Consider the following 23718-nt stretch of genomic DNA (forward strand, 5'->3'; position numbering starts at 1 on the left):
ACATCTTCTACTTTAAAGCTGAAGTAACTATTGGTTTTGTCTATCAATGATTTGTCACATAAAAAAATACTAGAGTACTGACCATGATCAGCAAAGACTCTGTAAGTCTCTTCATTCACGGCAAAACCATGGCTCATCAGTAGGGTTGCTGTGGAGAGAATCAGGGCCCAGAGCCAAGGTTTCCAGAGCAAACAGCCTCATATAGCTGCTCCCCATCACTGCCTATTCATCCCTCTGCATCCCACCTGACAGAGAGAGTGAGAGAGAGAGAGAAGCACAGACCAGGCACAGAGGCACAGAGAGGCACTTGGCAGTGAATCCAGGCCTTGCTGGGTTCGGTTGAACAGCTGTGTCTAATAAAGTGTCTCGCCTCAAAGAAAAACGGGGGGGGAAACGGAGTACTTCACAACAATCCAACACTAAGAGAAAGGCAGCAGAGGAGGAAGAGGGGGATGGATGATGAAGAGATTTTGATAAAAGCTTAAATGACAGGGGGGCAATTTCTCCTAACAGGGAGGATAAGGTACAATGAGTCCACTGATTGGTGGATACTCAGGTTTAAGAGCAGACTGTTTGATTTGAAGAGGATCCGCCTGTGCCTGTTTAGATCGATAGCACATTGAAAGTCCTTCCAAACTGCATCTGTCCCTCATGCGTCATGTACCGAGACTTTAGCATTTGTCGCAGAAAGCAGTGTGCTGCTGAAGGTGGATCCTTTTAAGCCACAGATCACCGCAATGAAGAGCTCTACATGCTGTAAAAAAAGGTTTTTAATCTGCTGTGTGTAAAATGCAGATCCATACAAACATGTGCGTTTGTATTCTGTATTCGCCTTTTAATGCAGAAGTATGCTGGTGGTGGGCCCTGTATCTCAGAAGGTCATACTGACATGGATGAAGACAACAAAGGATGCCAGACGGAAAATTGTTATAATGAACATATTAATAACATTAAACATAAAAATCATCTCAATGTAAAAAAAGTAACCTATATATTGCCTAAAGCCAGTGCTGGACTGGGAAAAGAGGCATTTAAACATACAAATCTTTCTGTGTGGAATAGCTGCAAAATCAACCTGCTCTCCTTGGAAACTGGAACCTGCTAAATAAATTCAAGGTAATTATTAATGGTTTGTATGTTACTTCGTTCTATATACAAAAAAAGTCCCCACCTGACCCTTTCAGAACAAGCATATCTTTTTTATGTATGATAGAATTTCTGTAATTAATGAAAGTATGGATAAAAAAGCCTTATAGTTAGAAACTATGATTCTTACAAGTGTGGTTTGTATCATCAGCCTATAGGAAGTACTGTATAAAGACATAAAATATGTTACATTGGACCTCTGACCTCTCATTCAATAGATTGATCTGAAGGTATAATAAGGTTATATCGCGAGCTATTTAAAATGTTTCTTACGGCCATAGCTTGTATTGTAACATATTGGCATATAGCGAATGTTATATAGGGATTCTAAATATCACCTTACTTTGGATGTTCGACCTCTTCTTCAAGGTCAAAGGTCAAACTTTCGTGAAATGTCTCTTATCTTTAAAACTGCTTTAAACTGCTGCCTTTGCCTTTGTTTGTATTGGCCACATGTAGGACATGATGCTGGTGTTCGGGGATCCTAAATATCACATTGTAGTTTGCATCTATGTCACATATGACCTCTGACCTCACTTTTACATTTCGCATCTGCCTTTCTTTACGTTGACCCCAAAATGCATTATATTGTTACAATAAGCTGCCTAATAAGTTACAAATATACTGGGCTATAATATTATATAATATGATCAGGATATTCATGTCGAGTTATTTACAAATCAATACCTTCTTATAGTCATTAGATTTACAATTCTTTAATCATGGGTCACATGATTTTTATGGGTTTGTTTTCCGTTCAGGATGTTGCAGGGTGAGTTTACATAGATGGATGGGTCTATCCCTCTTGTACAACATTGTAAATATCTTGTAAAAAGGCGCACTTGATTCTTTTCTACTCTTTTTATTTCTATTTCAAACAGCCAGTACAATTAATGCCTTCTGCCCCAATGCACAAGTCAAGAACACTGAATCTAGGAACTGAATCTAGATTATTTCTATTCATCAATAGAAATAAATGGACTGAGTTATATATTTCAATTAAAGACTCGTTATTTTATTATTCTTGACACAAGGACACACCATTGCTAGTATTTTTTTTCCTTTAAGACCCTGTGCACTGCTGGCCTTGTCATAACATCCCATTCTGAAATCATTTAGGCTTTTAACAGCCCTTGCAGACCCTCCTGAAAGGCTACCATACCTTTATATATTTCCCCACAAATCAGACTTTGCCCAAATTTACCAAAAAAACCCCCCAAAAAAACACAACAACAACAACTTTAAAACAAACTGGACGATTACTTGCTTGCTGTTTAACTCCCGGTCAAAGCATGCATGTTATATGTGTCCATTCCTGAAAGAATCTCTACACAAAGCACATACTAAAATCAAGCACACCTTAGCAAACATGTTTTACGATTACAGGTGGAGAAACCCAGAACAAAGTATGAAAAACACTCTTTCATTTCAAGGCAGACTGAGGGGTGGGGGGCATCTAGAGGAGAACAGCAGCACGATGGCCTTGAGAAAATGGATCCTCGCTTCCCAACACCTTTGTTTGTCTCAGAGTGCCACAAGAGAGCCCTGCATGTGTACATGTGTATGCGTGTGTGTGTGTGGTTGGGGGGAGAGTACGTGGGGAGTGGGGGGATGCTGGGCTGTGTGACAGAGTCTCTCTCTGCATTAATTGCTTAAATTGAAGCGCTGCCACGTCTCTCTGAGAGACGCTTTGATATGATAATGGCAGCCTTCTCAGCACAGGAGAGGCCTGCTTTGTGTGTGCGTGTGTGTATGTGTGCGTGTTTGTGTGTACGTGTGCGGATGGTAATTTAGTGGCATGCACCTGCCAGCACGCCACTGTCTCCTGTCGCCATCAACACAGCCAAGGAGACAGGCAGAGTCAGACAAACAGATTCAGGGAGAGGGAAGGCACAGCCATGTTGATCGGGTTTGGGAAAAGATGGTGAGAGGGATGAAAACTGAGGGCTTGAAAATGACAGCGTGTCTCTGCGCTGCATGCTGCCTACAGATGGTCGACAAACGAAAGGAAAACCTTTTAGAAGAACGATGCTCCCTCCATCCCTCTGGTAAAGTTCCAGAAACTTGTAGGCTCTTTAAAAATGTCACTGATGCTCGCTTGTCCTCCATAACAACTACTACTTTGATCATTTTATTACTAATTTTATTATTAATCTTCAAATCTAACACTTCTTGATGTGTCTGGTTTTAAACACAAGACAAATTTTTGTTAATCTTATTTAGTTTAGTTAATCTTACTGGCTGCCACAGAAATAAATGTGATGTTTATGGTTGTAGGAAATCGTATTACTAAGATACAAAGTGATATTAGCTTGTCTGGATCAAAAAACAATCAGGTACCAGTTGCAATGATCCTTGACTAGATTTCTAAAGTAATAGACAGTAAAGTCAGTTCTAATATTTTAAGACAGTAAAGTCAGTTCTAATATTTTAAGAATTAACATTTAAAATTTTTCTTGTAACAAGCAGTGAACTGTGTGTATTCTTTGTGTTTTTATCTGCTTTAATGTCCTGTAATTCCACTTCGATGTGTCATTCCCACAGTTAATGATCCAGTCCTACCCAAACTGGTTAAAGTCAACCTTGTTCATCATGCGTCATGGTCACTGGCGCGTCAATGAAATAACGGTTCCTCTGGTGATGTCACAGGTCAGAGGGGGTGCCATTAAAACACTGGCATTCCCATGGCAACACTGAATTCGCTGCCATGGTGGTAGTCGTGGTAGCTGTGAGAGATGGTTTACTGGAAAGGAAGTGAGTGTGTGTGTGTGTGTGTGTGTGTGTGTGTGTGTGGAGTCAGGCTTTACCCAGAAACCCCTGCAGCTCCAGGAGGAGAAAGGAAGCACTGTGTTCCAAGCTCTGACACACACACACACGCATCCTGGTTACTTGCTAAGCCAGCTGACCTTTACACAGGCCGCCCACAGATGACCAGTCCACCACCATGTGATGCAGTAGGTGGCCAAATCTACTAGACACATACACAACCCCTGAGCTCACACATAATCATATCAAAGCTATTTTAGATGGCAAACATATCTCAGGATCTTGTGAGCTATTTTAAAAACTCTGTAGTGCACTTAGAAAATGATTTAGAACTATTACTTAAAAGATGGACGTAGCCGCCGTGACTTCACCCAGACGCTCAGTATGTGAAGTCCCAAATTGAAGTGTTGTTTGAAGCATCATATCTGGCTTTATCATCTATTTTACTTTACATGGGACCATAATTCACTAAATGAAACCCATGCTTTATCGAAGCAGATTTGAGTCTAGCATTTAAGATCACAAGTTCATCATTAGAGTGCTTATTGAAGTAATAAATTACGTGAGCAGTGGGATAATTTTTCCCTAGCCTTTTATACAAATAATTCTTATCGCACCCTGGGCAGTTGTCCCTCTGCTGGACATGCTGGACATGGCTTTACTTTTCACATTGGGAGGTTTTGTCCATCTTTTATACGGTTTTATTCCACATTGACTTCAATAGAGCAGACCAGAGCAGAGAGCCCGTGATTACATACAATGATGTTATTAAACTCTTGCTTTTGACATGGTATGGTAGCTACATGTTACAGGTTTGTAACCATAACGAATAATTTATGCTAAATTTGAGCAAGTATTACCTGGTAGTCTGTGACATAATAAAGTGTAAACTTTATAGCTCATCATAGGTTGTTAAACGTTTTTCAAAGTTTGGCAGGATTTTGTTGTAGTGCTAAAACATGCAAAAAAAATTATGGTTGTCTCCAAAACTAGAGCTGTTATTTAGCCCCATCTTTCTATTTTTTTAAGTTTAAAATAAAAAGACAAAGAAAAACAATCTAAAGACCGCAATGAAAGAAAACAACGCAACACTTAACACTTAACAACACTTGGTAAAGTGCTTTCATAAAGGTGGAGGGGGCAGAGCCTCAGTATCCTGTTCCTTCCTGGAGATGACATAAGTGGTACCAACTGTTCTGCTGTGCATTCAGAGATGCTCTTCTGCATACCTTGCTTGTAAGGTTGGATGTAGGAGTTACTGGATTACTTGAACAACAGTGCTACAGAGTCACTAAAATCACCTTTCTTTCCCATTGTGATGCTCAGTTTGAATAATAGCAGGTTGTCCTGACAATGTCCATGTGCAGATTTGCTGGCAAATGACTGGCTCATTAGGCAACCGCATTAACAACCATTTGAGCAGGTGTATCTGTGAATTACAACGGCAAAAGCTATCCTTAGAGTTTTGAACCTTATTTTATTATGAATAAGCTTTGGGAGTTAAAGTAAGGAGCTGTGAGGAAAGGAGTGAGGCTTTGGATTTTGTGCTCTTGAGCTTACAGTTTGAGAGCAGTCTGTGGAGCTGGGAGAGTCAGTCAGAAAATCAGTGTTTTCTACAAACACTGGGTCTGACTGAACTATCACACACTATTAATAGACTCTGGGCAGTGTCACAAAGAGTTGCTCCTCTTGTTCACACTGTATGTGTGTCTTTAGTGCATGTGTGTTCATCTTTCGCCTGATGCCAAAGGCCCCATTCCCATCCCTTGATCTGGAACAATGTGCTTCAGTCAGAGAGAGAGAGAGAGAGAGAGACAGAGCCGCCTTAGAAACTGGGTGCCCCGAACGCACACACAAACACACAGTGCGCACACACACACACACTTCCCAGCCAGTTTCAACCCACTCCTAACCAACTACCACTCTTCCATTCAAACACAAAAAAGCTAAATATGAATATATGATTCCAGTTAGTTATATAATAAATGCAGCCTCACACACAGATTGTAACACCATGTTCCAACACTCGCTGACACATTTCTACAGCACACGGTCCCATGAATAATAAGTGTCCAACTATGCCAGAGGTCACATCCACGCTCCACTCCCCACAGCTTTCCCAACCAATCTCCTCATTAGGGAAATGTTTGTCCCAGTTGGGAAGGTGGGAAGGGTGAGAAACAGCAAATGAAAAAAGACAGGGAGGGCACTGAAGAGTTAGAGACTTCAATGAGTAATTGCAGCTGCCTACTTTCTTGCCAAATTTTGTCACTTCAAGCTTCCACAAGAGGTTATAGACTTTTAAGCAGTGAGAAAGAAATCTCATGAAAATTCAAGTTCTCTCCCACACAAAGACTACAACTGTGGTTAACAAGTCTTATTTCTAAGGCGCACCATGTTTGTGCTCAGTCATATTCATCACAACCACGCAGCCACACACACAAACAAACTGACAGTCAGCAGTTTGCAGTGTGCTCGCAAAATTGGGGTGAGCTTGGCAAAAAAGTGTTTACCTTTCAGAATACAGCAGAGCCAAATGCAGGAATGAAAACACTTTAAAAGCTTGTATGGATGCACGCATCATTTGCATTTTCGCAATTTCAAAGTAAACGATTTAATGAAAGTGTTATTCATGAGTCTTCATCTTTAGGTGGATGGGAGCAGTTCGTGAGTTGTAAAAGTCGTACAGAAATGCTGGTCTGCTGTCCTCACAGAGAAGGGAACAAACAAAGGAAGGATTTTGTCCACCCATTCTTGTGAATACATAGCTATTTAAATGACTTTATTGGGGGGTGGGGGGGCTCTTCTGGGTCAGTAAAATAAAGCCAGTGCAAAAGGGTGTTATATCTGTACAGCAGTCTATGGCAAAATGCCGCTCTGTCTTGATTGTCCTGCTGAGTTCATGTGCTCAGTCAGGGATGGGAATTAACAAGAGTGATACCGATTCCATTATTGATGTCACTTATCAATTCAATGCCTTATCGATTCTCACTGGCTCCGCTTTCAGAGTCACCACCACCACTAAGCAGCATATCAAAGTATTACATTAGTGCAAATTGACTGCATGCTCTGTGGTCCAAAGTTTGTGCATGTTGGAAGTATTTGCCCTCTTCGCTGTGAACAGTGTTAGGCTCGTTCCTCTAAAAAAAAAATTGTTATTGTTACACATATTACACAGAACACCTTTCTTACAAGTAAGTAAAAGTTGTTACTTAATTACTCCCAGGAAAATATACTACTCATTACCTTGCTTTCACATTGCTGTTACTTGAGGACACCTAACCTAACGAGGACACACATATGATCATGCTGTCAGTATTACACAAAGTAACTCTGAGTAGAGCACAAGGCTAACAGCACAAAGCAAAGTTGAAAACCAGCACAAAGAGACTTCAAAGCAGTTGCCACAGTCATGCTACTAAACACAGATAGAAACGAAGGCTACTGCCTGACTTCTCATCACTTTGTCACCTCTTTAAGTTCAGGGTCTGGCTGCTGGGCATTCACTCAACTTTAACATCACTCTGGGTTCTTTGTGGGAGCATTATACTGTATAGCTTTATACTGTAAGGTAAAGACCCTACAATAATAAAAGAAAACCCCCAAAATCAGATGGCCTCACCTTTCTCCTTTTAACAGGAAGAAACCTCCAACAGAACCAGGCTCAGTGTGGGGCTGTCATTTGCCATGACCGGTCAGGAGTCAGTTGACTCACTAAACAAGATTAAAGCAACTCAGGTTTTTAATGCAATTAGTAGATAACACCAACCTCTCATCTAATTCTCATTTTCCTTCTGACTCCAAATAAACACCATGGTGGCATCTAATATGTTATAATTGAGGATTCAAAGGTTGGTGATGTCACAGTGACAAGTGTCATCATTTATAAACAGTCTACGGTCTGAAGGCATAGTAACCACAGATGACATCGACTGACCTGCAATCAACCAGCTCAAACTTGGACTATGGTTGCAAATGTGAATATCTGCTAGTTTTCATAGACTTTTAAGATAGAATAAAAATGTTTGGGTTGTGGATCATTGTTCAGCTCAGTAAGCAACATGACAGATGAAGAATTAGTGAACAATTAGTCTACTAAGAACTTGATCAATAAGGAAATAATAATTAGTTGCAGCATTTTACTACAGGTGCTACAAGGATTCAGTGGCTAACAACTGACTGATATGAGTGATGAAGATGTACAAGAAGATAGCTTTATCTCTAGTGGACATATACACACACGGACACACTGAAGAAAAAAGAAACTTCTGTGCCAGAGGTTCCTGTTTCCACCGAATGAATGAAAGTCTTTGTTCTCGCTGGCTCACAGCCCTCTTCATGCCCCGCTGCTGACTGGCAGATTGGAAGTAACAAATTGCTGCGTTCCCAGAATGATAATTAGCAAAGCCATGAAGGCGGTTTTGTTTAAAGGGACGTAATGAAGCCAAACTTTCTAGTCACCTGACTGACTTCTGATACCCTTAAACTTCACAAATAAAACTTCACTTCGGACTGAAACTTTGGCTTTTGTTGTCAAGTACAAAATGCATACAGATCTGTCAGTTATCTCTCATGCCGCCCTTCAGTAAATCACCAACATCTACTGTGAACCACGGGCCAAAAAGGTGTAGGATTGTTTTAAGTCCTCTAAAACCTTCCATTGATGTATTTTAGTGAATTTCCCATCTCCACACACACACACACACACACACACACACACACACACACACACACACACACACACACACACACACACACACACACACACGTATCGTCTTAGGTGTGATGAAAACAGAACTTGGTGGCTTTTTAATAATCAAGTCTCTACAGCGAACAGTCTCCTCCCCTCTCTCGGCTGCATTTAGCACAGCTTCAGCATCTCCATCAACAAGTCAATAGAGCCTCTGGCTCACCGAGACATTAGCTAGGAAGCTATGGAGGTGAGCAGGGCTTATTATAAGCCTCTTAGTGATTCTGCAGGAGGTGAAGAAATGGTCTCTGTAAGGGGAATCAATCCTCGGGTAATTACCTAGCCACACTGCAGACTGCTGAGGAGGAGCAGGACTGGGATGGGGCTGTGAAGGCTAGCGAGCTCCAGTTCAATAAGAGCTTTTAAGGAGAAGCCATTGTCTCAGACTTAAGAGAGGGGAGCAGACTGATAATGATAATGATGACGACGACGATGATGATGATAAATACACAGCCAGTAATCAAGTGGTGTTTGACGGACACAAGTGCACAGCAGGGCTCATCAGAGTTTAGTTGCACGCGGGCAGGCGATCTATAATCCATCCAGCTTCCATCCAGTTGGACTCGCTGTCCCAGCACACACTCGACAGACCAGCAGGAAAACAGAGATGAAACGCACATTATCAACCACTTCCAAAAAGTCACACTTCCGCAGTCCAAAATGTTACGCTTCAGTGACACACTGGAGGTATTTTGAGGCAAAGAACTGAAAATGAGAAAAAGATCCAGCTATTCATGTCAAACTTAAGATGTAATATCTCTTTTTCTGTTGTGTCGTTTCATTTCAGACAGTTTTTTAAAGCAAAGAATTAAGTAGAAGTTCAAAAAAATCTACAGCAGAGCATGGATGGATGAATTGTCTCAGTTCCTCAAAAGGCAATTCTATTTGTCAGTGCAACACCCCTGCATTGGATGCTCCAAAGAGCCTGTACTCAGACAGAGTGCCCCCAAGAGGCAAGAGTTACCAAAGAACTGCATCCTTCCCCATAGTTTTAGCATTTCTCTTCACAGATTATCTCTGATGTATTTTGGGACCAAGAAGTGGTCTCTCTCGAGATTAAATAGTTTCATATATCTCACTGTGTTTGTTAGTCGCAGTCAGTAAAATAACATATTTCACCCTCCATTTGAAGACTTTTCATTGATTCTGATTCATGGTATTATTCAATGCTATCTGCTATTTTTCCTGATTAAACAACTAATGCAGTCATTTATTGAGAATAGCTATTAAGCACACACCCAGGCGGAAAGACACTCAGGCAGACAGGTTGGTTAGCACAGAGAGAAAAGAAAGTTAGACAGGGAGACAGAAGGACGGAAAGACAAACACATAGCTGAAGCCTTGCTACTCTGACACCCGGGAAGCTATTTGCAACAACATACGCAGAGAGGGGATTTGAAAAAAAAAAAAGCTAAAAGAGAGAAACTAGATAAAGTAACAGCACTCTTTCATTTGAAATCAAGAGTTTAAAGGGCAGAGTTCAGCCATAAGTGGCGCTGCTATAACGCGGCGCAGAGGGAAAAAAAATTAATTTCACATTCTTTAATTTTCAGAATAAAATGGCCAGCCATTTCAGGTCGAATAATTGTTTGAACCAATGATTTTATCATTAATCCAACAGCGGCCCCCGAGAGCTGGGGGTCACACCGGAGGTTGATTAGGTACGAGGCTGCACAAAGAGCCCTCCAGTCGATGCCATTGAAAAGAAGCAAGTCATTTAGATTGTGAATTGGTCCCGGGGCTGCGAGGCTCGCTCCATTACAGGCCATTTTCAATTTCAGCCTCACAATAAACATCAAGCCGGGCCAAGGAAATTACAGCATCTTGGAGATGTAGCCGAACAGATAGGTGGGGTATGGACAAGATGACACGACTGGAGGGAGGCGAGGGGAGGGTAATGGTAAGGGCTGGAGTGAGAGAAAGAGCAGAGATTAGCCAGTGTGGAAAACGGAAAGACTGAGGGAGAGAGGGAAGGAAATTCCAAGCTTTACACACAGTGTGCGCATGTGCTCAAGAAACTAAAGAAAGTGGATCAGAGTCCAAAGAAACAGATGATCTTTTGTACTTTGCTGAACTAAATAATTACCTAAAGATCAAAATTAGACCAAGGCTGGACAAACACGGGGGAAAAAAGCTCATCAATAGCTGTTCCACTTGGTTCGTTAACATTAACAGCTCGTACCTTTACTCTCCTGTGAAGTCCAATTAATGTTGGATCACAGAAAACAAACAAGCACACTACAAAAAAATCACAATTTATCATGCCAACCAAGGACCTGACATCATTTAACCACCATAGTTTACTTTAATATCACACGTTTCAAAAACACAAACACACAAAACACAGGAAGACGTAAAAAATAACTGATTTAATGTTGTCAAAGAAAAAAAATCAAAGAATACATAAGCTGGTTTTGAATATCTCCTCGGCTTCATAAATACAACCCCAAAACAAGGGTTTTGTACTGAGAATTCACAAGAACGAGTTTAATTAGTTTAATCTGTGCTCATGCCTCAGATCAATGAGCATAATTTCACTGCTTCTCTCCAACAATGCTCTTGTTTACTCATAGTACATAAAAATCCACATGAGACTGAACTTAATGACAAAATACATAATTTGACAAAAATTGCTTTGTCTGTGAACAGAAAAAAACCCCTCTGTGTACTTTTCTTCTCTTTTACCTTCTTTATCCACGCGGTGTGTAAGGTTTCGAATTAACAGCAGGACTGAAGAGGCTACACCTCTCTCACCCACCTAGTTATAAACCCATTGTGACACAGATAATTGCTTACTACATTTGAGAAAACCGGTGACCTTTAAACAAAAATGGTTCTTCCACCCAGATAACAAAAGAAGAAGAAGAAAAAAATCCAGTTTGTACTATTAAGAAACCCCCTGTGCATGCAAATAGAGATAGAATAAACTAATGTGCAAAGTATCTAGAAAACTACTCATGCCAGATCACGTTTCTTTGACAAAATGCTTTGTTTGTCTGTTTTTATTTTATTAACAAATATTAAATAAAATAATCAGTGATTTTTTTTTTATATATATAATTTGACATTGGAGTGACGCCTTTCTCAGAAAGTAACACAGTCGACAAGGAAACACTTTCTTGATGTTCCACTAATGAGTCATGGGTCATCCTGGAAACCAGTGTTTGCAGAATACATGCATGACTTCCTGCTCGAATGGAGGGATTAAAAAAAATAGTGACAAACAAATACATGTGATGTGTGTGGACTGATAAAAACATTAACTTCTTCAGTCAAGGCACAAAACTAACATTTCACCACGTTTTCTATGTGGTTTTCTACCACCTTATGTTTGACTGGCACTCTTAATTACATCTCACTGCAGCCTTTTCTCCAGTGATCGTTTTAATGGCCTCTGCATGGAGAAACTCCACCACCAGCTGTTTTGCTCAAGACTCATAGGACAGAAATTCACCGGAGTTTCTGTGCAGAATTTCTTCATCTTGAAAATTTAGGTGGAACCGTGACTGAAGCTTGACCTTCCTGCTTGCTTTTGCTCGCAGACATGAGAAGTAGGTCCACCCAGTCCACTGAGATCCTCACTCAAGACCGAAGTTCCAGGATATCACAGAGTCCGCTAAGCACCCCCCATTAGTTACTTCCTAAACCAATAAAGACACACAGTAATCATCCATCAACACTTTCAACTTAAGCATCCCTATGTGTGCCGCACGAGCCTCTTGTTGTAGTAATATACCAGATATGCCTTCACTATCGTGACAATAGAATAATTAAGCTTCTGGCACGAAAGTGAATACAAACAGCAGACATCTGCTGCCGCTGCATGGGTTTACACTGAAGCCTCAAGACTAGGCAGGAGACAATCAGCTGGTTTGTCTCAAAGCAATTATCCACATCACCTAACTCCTCTGGGTCAATCATATGGAGTATGGAGATAACCTCAATATTTAAACTAGATGTGGTAGAGTATATCTGTGTGTGTGTGTGTGTGTGTGTGTGTGTGTGTGTGTGTGTGTGTGTGTGTGTGTGTGTGTGTGTGTGTGTGTGTGTGTCTATGGCAAGGAATCGTACCTGGGGATTATAACATGTACATTTTTTAGAGTCTGTATCCACAGAAAGCTGCATTTTCTAAGCTTCCTTCATTCTCACTGTGTAATTATTCAACACAGCTGCACTCATCAATGGCACATTTCATCAACCAATCAAAATCATATACACTTGCTGGACACTCTCTGGTACACCTCGATATTGTCCGGTTTGACCCGCTTTCCTTCAGAGTACTTTGTGCACATCCATATTGGCATGATGGCATCACACACTAGCTGCACATTCGTCAGCTGCACATCCATGACGCAAACCTCTCGCTCATTTACCTGTAAAATGTGCTCTCTTGGATTGAGACCTGGTGGCTGTGGAGGCCATGTGAGTACAGTGAACTTATTCATAAATAAATTCATAGCTGTGGTATTTAAACAATGTTCAGTTGGCATTAAAGGGCCCAAAGTTTGCCAAGAAAATATCCCTCAAACCGTTACACCACCACCAACAGCCTGAACTGCTGATACAAGGCAGGATGGATCTATGCATTCGTGTTGTTTATACCAAATCCCACCCTACCATCTGAATGGTGTAGTATCACACCAGGAAATGTTTGCCCAGTATTCGTGAGGCTGTGTAAGCTGTAGTCTCAGTTTCCTGTTGTTGTGTTGTGTTGTCCTGTAGCGGACAGGAGCAGCACCCAGGGTGGTCTTCTTCAAGCCCATCCACTTCAAGGTTTAATGTGTTGATGCTCTTCATATCTTGGTTTAATGAGTGGTTACTTGAATTGCTGTTGTTTTCCTATCATTTCAAAACAGTCTGTCCAATATGGATCGCCTTTCTTCCCCATTTTGATGCTCAGGTTGAACTTCAGCGGGTTGTTTTGGTCATGTCTACATGTCTAAATGCATTGAGTCGCTGCCATGTGATTGGCTGGTTGGATTTCTACTTTAATGCAGTTAAACAGATGTACCTAGCAAAGTGAGAGTATTTCAACTGTAGTGAAGGAACAAACTATTCTTACTCTCAGAAATAAGCCACTCATTTAATAAACAAGAATACCGATTTGTAACCTAGGAACAACAAGCACAGAGAGAAGTTCTAGGTCATCGATAATTAATAAAACTTTATTAAAATTATTATTATTTACTTGTAATGTGTCTCACCAGACTTTTTGGACAGTGTCCCAATCTTGTTTATTGGAATGTTACTATCTAAAATGTTTTTCAAATGTGGTGATATGATGTCTTTGTATCAATATCAAATCCACTTTTTCCCCACTTTTCTTACAGTGATGATGGAAACATTTTTAAAGCCAAAGAGGACACATTTGTCAAAGGCTGAAGGCTGTATAAACACCAGTCAGAAGCTTTCAGTAGCATCTGCTTTTCAATCCTTAGTGATATAGAATGGTAAATGATATAGAATATTTGAAATGGTTACAGTACTCCTTTTCCTTGGTATGAATATACCAATGTCAGCTTGCTATCTCTTCTCTATGAAAGCTGGCTCCATACCACACTAGCAAGATGGCCCCGCCCCATCCAGTCACAGTGCGGTCTTTTACTTAAGGCTACAATAATGAGTTTCTGTGAAGCATGTCGGTATATATCCTATAAGAACAGTAATTACCCCAATTTAATTTCTTTCCACTCATTTATTGCTTGAAAATGATTAAGATTGCACAGCTTTTTATTTTTTTAATTGCACTTGACTTTTATATTGTAGATGTTAAGAGGCTTATAATGCTTTACTTAGGAATAGATATGTTGGAAACATTTGCTGTTTTGCTTGCACTTGAATGCATGAAGTCTATTAAACAAGAGCATTTTTCAAGTACTTTTTGTCAGTTTAAAAATGTAAGCTGTCAATATTGTGTACATTTATTCCAAAATTGTATCAAAATTGGTATTGAATCCAAGTGCTACTGTAATTAGAAGTTGTAGTACTGTGATAGCACCGGAAAAAGAGCACAAAAGTTCATTTAAAATCAAAGATAATGAGGACAAGAACAATAGAAACAACCTCCAACACACTGAAATAACAGGTCCAATACTGGTAATCAAAACTGATTTGTAAAGTCAGACTTACAGATCAGAAATAAAGTCAAGTTCATCACAACTTTGCTTGCTGAGCTCCTTTTTTTATTTCCTTTCAGTTCAGCATACAATAATAAAATAATTCAGTGGGATAACTTTACAGTTGGAGAGCCAAAGTTGACCAAAACCAGTTAAAGTAGAAAAAAATTGGGGAAAGGTTTATTGCAATCATCATATAACGTCTAAGCAAAGCACCCCTTTAAAAAAAGACATCAGACTTCATCGTAAAAATAATTAATGACACCAACCAACTGTGCATCTCCACCTTCTTTTTTATACATGCGAAATGAGAGGAATAATTTAGGTGCAGTTCCATTCAAGGCCATAAAAAGTCAAAAGAAGAGAAGCTAAACAAAAACCAAGGCAATAAAAAAAACTTTCTCTCTGTCGGCATTAAGAACATTAAGCAGCAGCGTTTTCTCCCCATCTGTGGCAGAAAATCAATGGTCGCGGCCTGCGAGGACAGCCGAAGGCTAATTTTACCCTGCATTTTCTCTGGCGGCTAATCCCGCGGCCAGGAGCTAAACCAAGGAGAGCAAGACGAGGAAGAGGAACAGAGAAGAAAAGGAAGGAAGATCTCCTTCACTAAATGAATATTATCAGCATGAAAACAAAGTGACTACCTGAACAAAGTCCATTTTACAGAACCACTTCAATAGATTTCACCCCCCATCTCTCCCTCTCTCCTTCTCTTTCTCTTTCTGGGGTAAGTGGGGGTATTTATGAGCTATATGACCACTTTAAATACCACCTACCCCCATCCAAAGAACATACACACACATACACACAATGCATAGGACATAGGACATATATGCGCAGGCACCAGGAAACACATGTGCAGACAGTTGTAATGGAATAAAGCTTAATCAAGGTCCTCAAGATGAAGAAAAAGCATTTGTAGAGTCTATCTTAGGACAGATTAAGGCAGTCAAAGAATAAGACTGAACTCTCTAATGGAAGAAGAAAGTGCAAAATGTGACGAGAAAGAAGATGTAGCTGTGGGTGGCAGCAACGCACCAAAGCCTGGATGAACTACCGATATTAAAACTAGAAGAGGCTAGAAGATTTATTGGAAAACGCTGCTACTATCTGGATTCATAGCATTTTCCTATTTAACATATTACATTTTCTTTCACACCCAAATATAATTTATATACATATATTTTGTGATTTTAGGGCATCTGCTTTTGAAACAGCTGGAATTTTCATTCAGGTGGTTATGCAAATTTGAAACATGCGTAAAAACAAATGAATGGCAGTGCACTTCCATTTCCAGCCCTCTCAGACATGGAAGCATACACGCTCCTGGGCGCCCGGCGTGCATGTCACAGCTCTGGCTTTCACACAAAGAGAGGGAAAGAGGAGTGGCGCTGTTTTAGTCATTAACGAAATGAAGCGAGGGGTGAAATCTACTGAGGGAGATAGATTTCTTTGGAGTCATGGTACATGCACTATCACAGCACGATGCGCACACACGTGCACACACCCACACACACTCACAGAACCAAATCAAATCTTTCTGCTCTGCTACTGATCCGCTCTGCACTGTTTGCATGGGAAGAACACTATACTGGGATTCTGTATGCTGCACGCACCGCTATGTTGATCAAAGTGTTTATGGATGTGTGTGAACAGCTCTATTTTAACCTCATAGTGTATAGTTGGAGACAAAATTATTGCAAGTGTCTGAAAAATAATGTCCTTAAACCTAAAAGAAAACAAAAATCAGTTTGCTTCCATCGTGAAATGTCCTGACATATAATGAAACATGGTCAAATTTTGCTAAAGTTAGTGACACCTGCAATACGACATGACATGACAAAACAGTTTGTTAGGGTGTAGCGTCCAGGCTGCAAAGTGCTGACGATGAATGGGAAGCCTGCAGAAAAACAGCTTCTGGGCTGTGTGTTTAAGGCGACCACCCGGTTAAAAACCTCACAGTATATCTGCACATTTATGGGCGTCAACAACCGCTGAACCGCTTTACACACATATATATCCTCTTTAATGGGAAGATGATATGATGTGTGGGTGGGTGGGGGGAAAGAGAGGGGCAACGGGCAAGGTAAATGGAATAAGAGAACTAGACAAAAAAGGGGGGAATAGGGAGGGTTTAAAAAAGAATGAATTGAAAGGGAGCGATAGTAGGAGAGAGAAAAGCAGGGTAGACGCCTATTCCACATCACTGCCTTCAATTTAACACAGGTGGTAAAGTTAGCAGATAACACTGATAGTTTCGCCAAGGCTGCGCATGAGGAATGATACACAACAGACACAGATGCACGCTAACACACACACACACACAGATATTCCACCTCCTTGAGTGGGGTGGGGTAGGAGAGGAGACGGAGAGAGAGGGAAATGAGGGAAACCGAGGACAAAAAGAAAAAAGAGGGAAAGAAGAGAAGGAGAAAGAGAAAAAACCATCAGAGCCTGTCTGTTCCTGCGACTCTGTGTGTGTACCTGGGCGTCTGTGCTTGTCAATTACACAGTACTGAGATAGTTTATTAACCTCTCGGGCCCCGAGGTCAGCTCAGTACTACAGGTTAGGACTTGCAGGTAATTGATGAAGTACACTGGGTCACACAGACCACATCTCCACACCACTTTTTTTTCTCCTTTCTTTAAACTGTACCAGTCGTCGATTTAGAAGCCTTGCAGCTGCCTGCAAGGACCTACAGGTTAGCAACATCAAACCAACTTCAGCTCAGAAAATTGGGCCTGTTCTTCAGCAGCATTACACAAAATTATATTTTCAGGAAACTGGTGAAATATTTACCTGCATTGTGTGGATTTCAGGTAGATCACTGACAGGCTACTTTGATACATGGACTTTCCGTGAAATCATTGTTTATAATATGGTAATAAATAGAGGTAATAACTTTAAACTCTAATTTCAGCAAATGAGCCCACAAACTCATTGGGAGCGTGTTCACAGAGGTTCACTTGACTGTTTTAGCATCAGAAGTCTTTTTGCAAACACTTTCAATTCAAAGTCAATGTACGCTTTAGTGTGATCACTAGAGTAAACACAGTGTATAGTCTTCAGTTTAAGGTGCTTCTGCACTGGCTTAATTTTACAAACCAGGATGCTACATCCATGTTTTATACCATCTACACATGGAATGTGGATCATGGCCCAGGAAGCAGAGCAGGTAATCTACTAATCAAAAGGTTAGTGGTTAGATCTCTGGCTACTCCAGTGTGCATGCCAGAATATCCTTGGGCAAAATACTGAACCCTGAGGTGCTCCTGATGTTCTTATTGGTGTGTGAAAAAAGTGCTTGTGTGAATGACACATGTTGTTTAAGTGCTATACAAGAACCAATCGATTTACCATGGCAAAGAAAGAGGTCAGAACAACTTACAGGTATGTTCATTTATTGTTTTTTTGATCTGTAATCATCATCTTTCTGCGGTTTTAAAATCAGCGTGGGAGCATTTTGATTAGAAGCACTTTGACCAATGGGCTAACTTCCTGGAGAGATATAAGTTGTCTGAAAATGATGTCATAGTCAGCAGCCACCAGTTTCTCACACATGGCCCTCAATTTGGAGCCGAATTCATTTCCGTCCTTATGAGAATATTCTGTGTAACAGAGGTGGTAGTGCTGCAGCATTTTTTTTTACAACATGCTAATGTTAAAAAGAAAAAAAAAGCAGGCATGATAGTGTGTGGCAGGTAAGGCCATCATCCTGCTGCACAATCAATGCTTTCCTCATCCTCATTTGCAATAAATCAAAGACTCCGAAGAGACAAAAGACAAAAACTATGACTGTCACAATATCCACCTTTTGTTTGAAGCACTGCGTCGTTCGTTAAGGTGCGATCAAAGCAGCTTAATGATGAGCGGAGAAAGATAAATGAGGAACGGCACAAACCTTAATGAGTGATGGGAAATGGAGAATAACTACTCTCTTGTGGATATATTCGGTATATTCATACTCGGCGCTGTTGTGGGGCACAAAAGAGTGTGCGAGTGTGTGTGAGTGCGTTTGAGTGTGAATGGAGGTAATGGGCAGTGCAGCTGGCCGGCGCTCAGTTTAAATGGTGCCTGATTGTTTTAGCTCATCCTGGGTTTGATGATGGAGACGGTGTTGTTGTTCGAACAAACGTACAGCGCAGCAAGTGCACATCTGTGGGGCGCTAACAGGTGTGCAGGAGACAAGAGGAGAGCTAGTGTGAGAGAGCGAGAGAGAAAGTGCATTTTGGAAAACATCCCAGCATCAAGTAGAAGCCAAATTAAAGAGAAAATCAAAGCCTTTTTCCTGTCCACTTGAAGATAATAGCACTGTTTGTACAGTATACGAGAGAGCGAGGCGTACTGTGACTCTGCATTATATCAGCTGGGTTTAAATCAGCTAAATATGGGCAGCTTCAGTTTAGATAAGCGACAATATGATAATCACAGGAGTAAGAGCAGATGGTTGAATTTTGCTGTTGATGAAGGTAAGCCACACATGAACAAATGCACATGAACAGCCTAACATTAAGCCCCTGTCTTTGTCGAAAGTCTTATGCCAGGTCCACAGGTAGTAATATGGTGCTATAACAACCGCTGTCCTACCGGCAGATGTTGTAACCTGGCTGCAGGAATTTGCTTTCATTCGATCGCCAGTTCATTAGGCAAACACTTATGAGGCAAAGAGGACGGATGTACAGTTGTTATTCCAGTTTATTTGGAAGGTGATGGATGTCGTTGCTTCTGTAGGCCAGTTATACTTTTCCAAACAAACTTTAGAAATTATATGGAAACTTTGTACAGCTAAATCGTACTGAATACTGAAAAAAATAAAACGTGTGCTGCACAGCTGTTTCCACGCCCTTTCACATGATATATTATATACTCAGTGTGGTCTTGAATTTTTTTCCAGGGTCAACTTTGACCTTTGGTTCTAACAATGATGGTCAATGTTAACTCCTTAGCCAACCTAGATACTCATTTCCCCCAGGACCTAATATATTGTTGTGAAGTCTGAAGACGATCCATAAAAAATTGTGGGTAATATAAACTTTTTACTGATTTATATATTTGGTGTGAAATTTTTCACCAAAATGAAATCAGCTCGATGCATTATTGTTAATTGCAATCACACAAAATTTGAAAATATCTTAAAAAGTGTGGATGCTAGACTGCTAACAACAAACAGACAAGTAAATAAATGGATGAAAAACAAATATGTTATGTCTCAATATAGTTATAAACTGACCTTCTCTGTGTGTTATAACATTGAATCTGTTGCGTTGCTTTTACAGTGTTATGTTTTGGCTAATTCCAAACCAATCAGCAAAGCTGTTGGCTTGGGGAAAGCTCAGTGTAATCAAAGTTAGGAATGCTTACAGAGAGCAATCTCTCTGGTTAAAGAGGCTCGGGATTCACTGGGCAGTACGAATTCATATTTCAAGGGCTGTTTTCTGATTGCTTCTCTTGTTTGAATACAACCGTCTATCACTAATCTTTCAAATCAACCCAAGTTCTTCTAAGGAAGCATAGCTTGCCATGGTTGCAACCATCACACCAAGCCACTTTTGTAGGACAAGAGTGGCTTTTAGCGCTGGAAAATTACAGGGCTCTAACATTACTGAACTGTCTAATGCTTGTTTACCAGAGGTGAAAATGCCTTCAAAACTCAATGTCAGACCATAAGAAACATCTATCACAGTTTTCTCATTTATAATCCAATTATTTTTTATTGGCAATTTATAAGAAAAGCATGACATTTAAAAAGTTAAAGTATTTTGATATAATAAATATACTGCATATGCATTATAGTAGATAAGATGGACAAAGCAATCAGTAACACCAGTGATACAAAGTAAACAGAAATCATCCTTTGCATAAGTCTGTACCAAAATGACCAATACAGTGAACAGAGAACATGATAATCTCACAATAAGGTACAAAAGTTGAAGATCCAGTTACCTTGAAATATCGCTGCACCCCACATCTATTCAAATGTATAGAAATGACACTTTTAAACATGCTGACTGCCCATCCTTCTGAAAACCGTATGTATGTGTTAGAGATGGACCGATCCGATATTACGTATCGGTATCGGTCCGATACTGACCTAAATTACTGGATCGGATATCGGAGAAAAATAAAAAATGTAATCCGATCCATTAAATATCACGAAAGCACCTCACAAAACTTGCAACACGCCGTAACTCGCCTCAGAACGTTAGCACGTCGGAGCAGTATGCATCACGTGATAGAGCGGCTGTGGCATGCGGGACCTGTCGGTGGTCTGGATAGCATGTGGAGCTTCGCTAGCAACCCGGCATTTCATCTCCGACAAAGTTATCCCGAGAGAAGTAAAGCAAGTGTGTAAGTCCATCTCTGAATGTTTGTAAAGCATTCCTGCGTTAAGCTTAACAAGCGACTGCCTCTCCGGCTGCTACTTCAATCATGAAACTGCTTAATGATCAGCTGATCGGCTTTTCTGTCACAAGTCCGTGTCTCTTGTTTGCTTTTGGCCCACTTTGCACCAGAAAGAGGAAACCAGCGGCTGAACAACAGCAGCACGTTTAAGCTTGATCAGCTGTTGTTAGATTTTATTTAATATTACTTTCTACTGGAGGATCTTTTTCTGTGTAGCTGACGGCTGGTAACTATGCAGGGGCGGATCTAGCAAAGTTTAGCCAGGGGGGCCGATAGGGCATTAACAGGGAAAAGGGGGCAAAGACATACTTTTCTTTCTTATTCTCATTTAAAATGTCTAGCTTTTAATAAATAATTATCCAAATCTTACACCAAAAGTTTTAATTTGATGTAAAATGAATAGAAGTCCATTACTGTATATAGTGACTATTAAGTCTAATATACCCTAGTAAGCTATAGTACTTTTTCCTTTGGGAAGGTACCATCTGTGCAGTCTGCAATTTTGTTGAAGAAAGATGTTGAATCTATTTAATATTTCTTGAAAAATAATTGATTTCTGTGCATTTTTTTTCACACTGCATCAAATTAAGGTTGATTACGTTGATTAAGCATCGTGAGGTGGAGCGTGAGGGGTGGTTCCCTATTTTTTATTTATTTATTTTTGTTGTTGCTGGGAGTTGGAACCCTATTAGTTAGGTTGCTTAATATTTCTGCTAAGTACTCTTTAAAATACCAGAATAGGGAGGATGGTGTAGGTTTAAGTTTATCAGATTGATCAGTATTGCTGAACTATGAAATATTTTTTTATGCATACAGGTATAACAGAATAGCTTTAGTGTAGTTGTTGTTTTAAACTTGAGTATGAACTTATACAAAATGCAGCAAGATATTTAAAAAACAGTTTTGTTGATTAAAAAACACTATATCGGATTCATATCGGTATCGGCAGATATCCAAATTTATGATATCGGTATCGGTATTGGACATAAAAAAGTGGTATCGTGCCATCTCTAGTATGTGTGTGTCAGTGCTCAGTGACCACACAGCAGCCTTAAACCAGAGATGAAAGTTTAATATCACCCACAAACTCCATGTTTTTCCCCCATCTTCTTCCTCTGCATCCATGCCGCCATCCACGCCCAGCAGGCCTCCCTCCCAGCACAGAGCAGATTATTTGTGCGAGTCTGAGCTGCCACAGCGGACGACGCGCAGGCTTCAGCCACAGCTGTTCAAAAACTAAGACGTTTTAATTTCTTACTTTTTATCGTAGCCACGCAGACCACTTTCAAACTACTTCCCCTTCGCCCAGTTCCACTTCCAAGCCGCCCAAATCTGCACCTCACCCGCCCAAAAATCTTTACTGCCCACCAGTCCCAGAATGACCTCCCCTCCCTGAAATCTGGCTAGAGCTCCAATCTTGGCTTGATGGGGTGCGTGGAATTAAAAACCAGGCAATTACAGTGAAAAAATTGAAATCTTCTGTTTGTACTGGAGTGGTGTGCTGGGAAGGGGGAGGGGATTAGGCTAAAGCTGGACTGGCGGTTGAATGGTGAATGAACCGAAAGGGTCCCTGAAAGACGCCACTTGTTATTAGAGTGTGTAAACACTGCCAAGCTGCTGAGAAGCTGGTAAAAACACATTGGACATAAAGACGCTGCCTGTGGACACGTCGTATTATCCCTCAGTACATTAACTGGCTGCTAAATACTTGGCTTGAGGATTCCAACTCTCCCCCTTTCTTCATCTCTCTCTCTCTGAAAGTATCTCCCCCTCTGTAATCTTTTGTAGACAATGAACGAGAGAGAGAAGAGATATACAGCAAGCAAGAGACGGAGCTACAGAGATCTACAGTAGAAAGTCCATTAGGAGTATTGGGTTTATCTCTATCTAACACTGTTTGCTGGAGACTGATCTTAACCCACAAAAGAAAAGAGTTTATTATTGGAAAGCAAATATAGCTTCAACAAGAAAAACCCATAAAGACAGTTTTCTGTATATAGACTATCACTGGAGTAGTTTGTCGGCCAGTACGCCGCTTTGCTTGCTACCTCCATAGCCAATCAAACATTTTGGTGACCATTAAGTTACCTACAGTCAACAGAAACACAAAGAAGACAAACACAAATGGAGAACGCTACACACATTCAGCTTTAGCATATGATGTTGTATGCTAAAACTGAATATGTGTAGCGTCATCACACATACAGCAATTCACATGTTTTTGTATGTTTTTCAAAAACATTGATTGAGAAGCCAAAATTAATATATTTTAAGTTTACATCATCCTCCTGTGAATGCGATACATTCTCCACTTGTGTTTTTTCTCTTTCTGTGTCTTTTCAAGGTTCATAGTACATCGCCCGTACGTAACTTCACGGTCACTAAAGTTCGGATCCATAACTAAATTTTGTTTGAGTTATCACTAAATACAGAATGAAGAATAGGAAATATAGTCCTTAAATATCACAGACATATAGCTTTGTTGAAAAGCTGACGACACTTTCAGCAAAGATTACAACTACGTCATTTTTTTGGGG

This window comes from Haplochromis burtoni, unplaced genomic scaffold, assembly GCF_018398535.1.
Source record: "Haplochromis burtoni strain Fernald_Lab_line unplaced genomic scaffold, NCSU_Asbu1 Contig_53, whole genome shotgun sequence".
NCBI lineage: Eukaryota > Metazoa > Chordata > Actinopteri > Cichliformes > Cichlidae > Haplochromis > Haplochromis burtoni.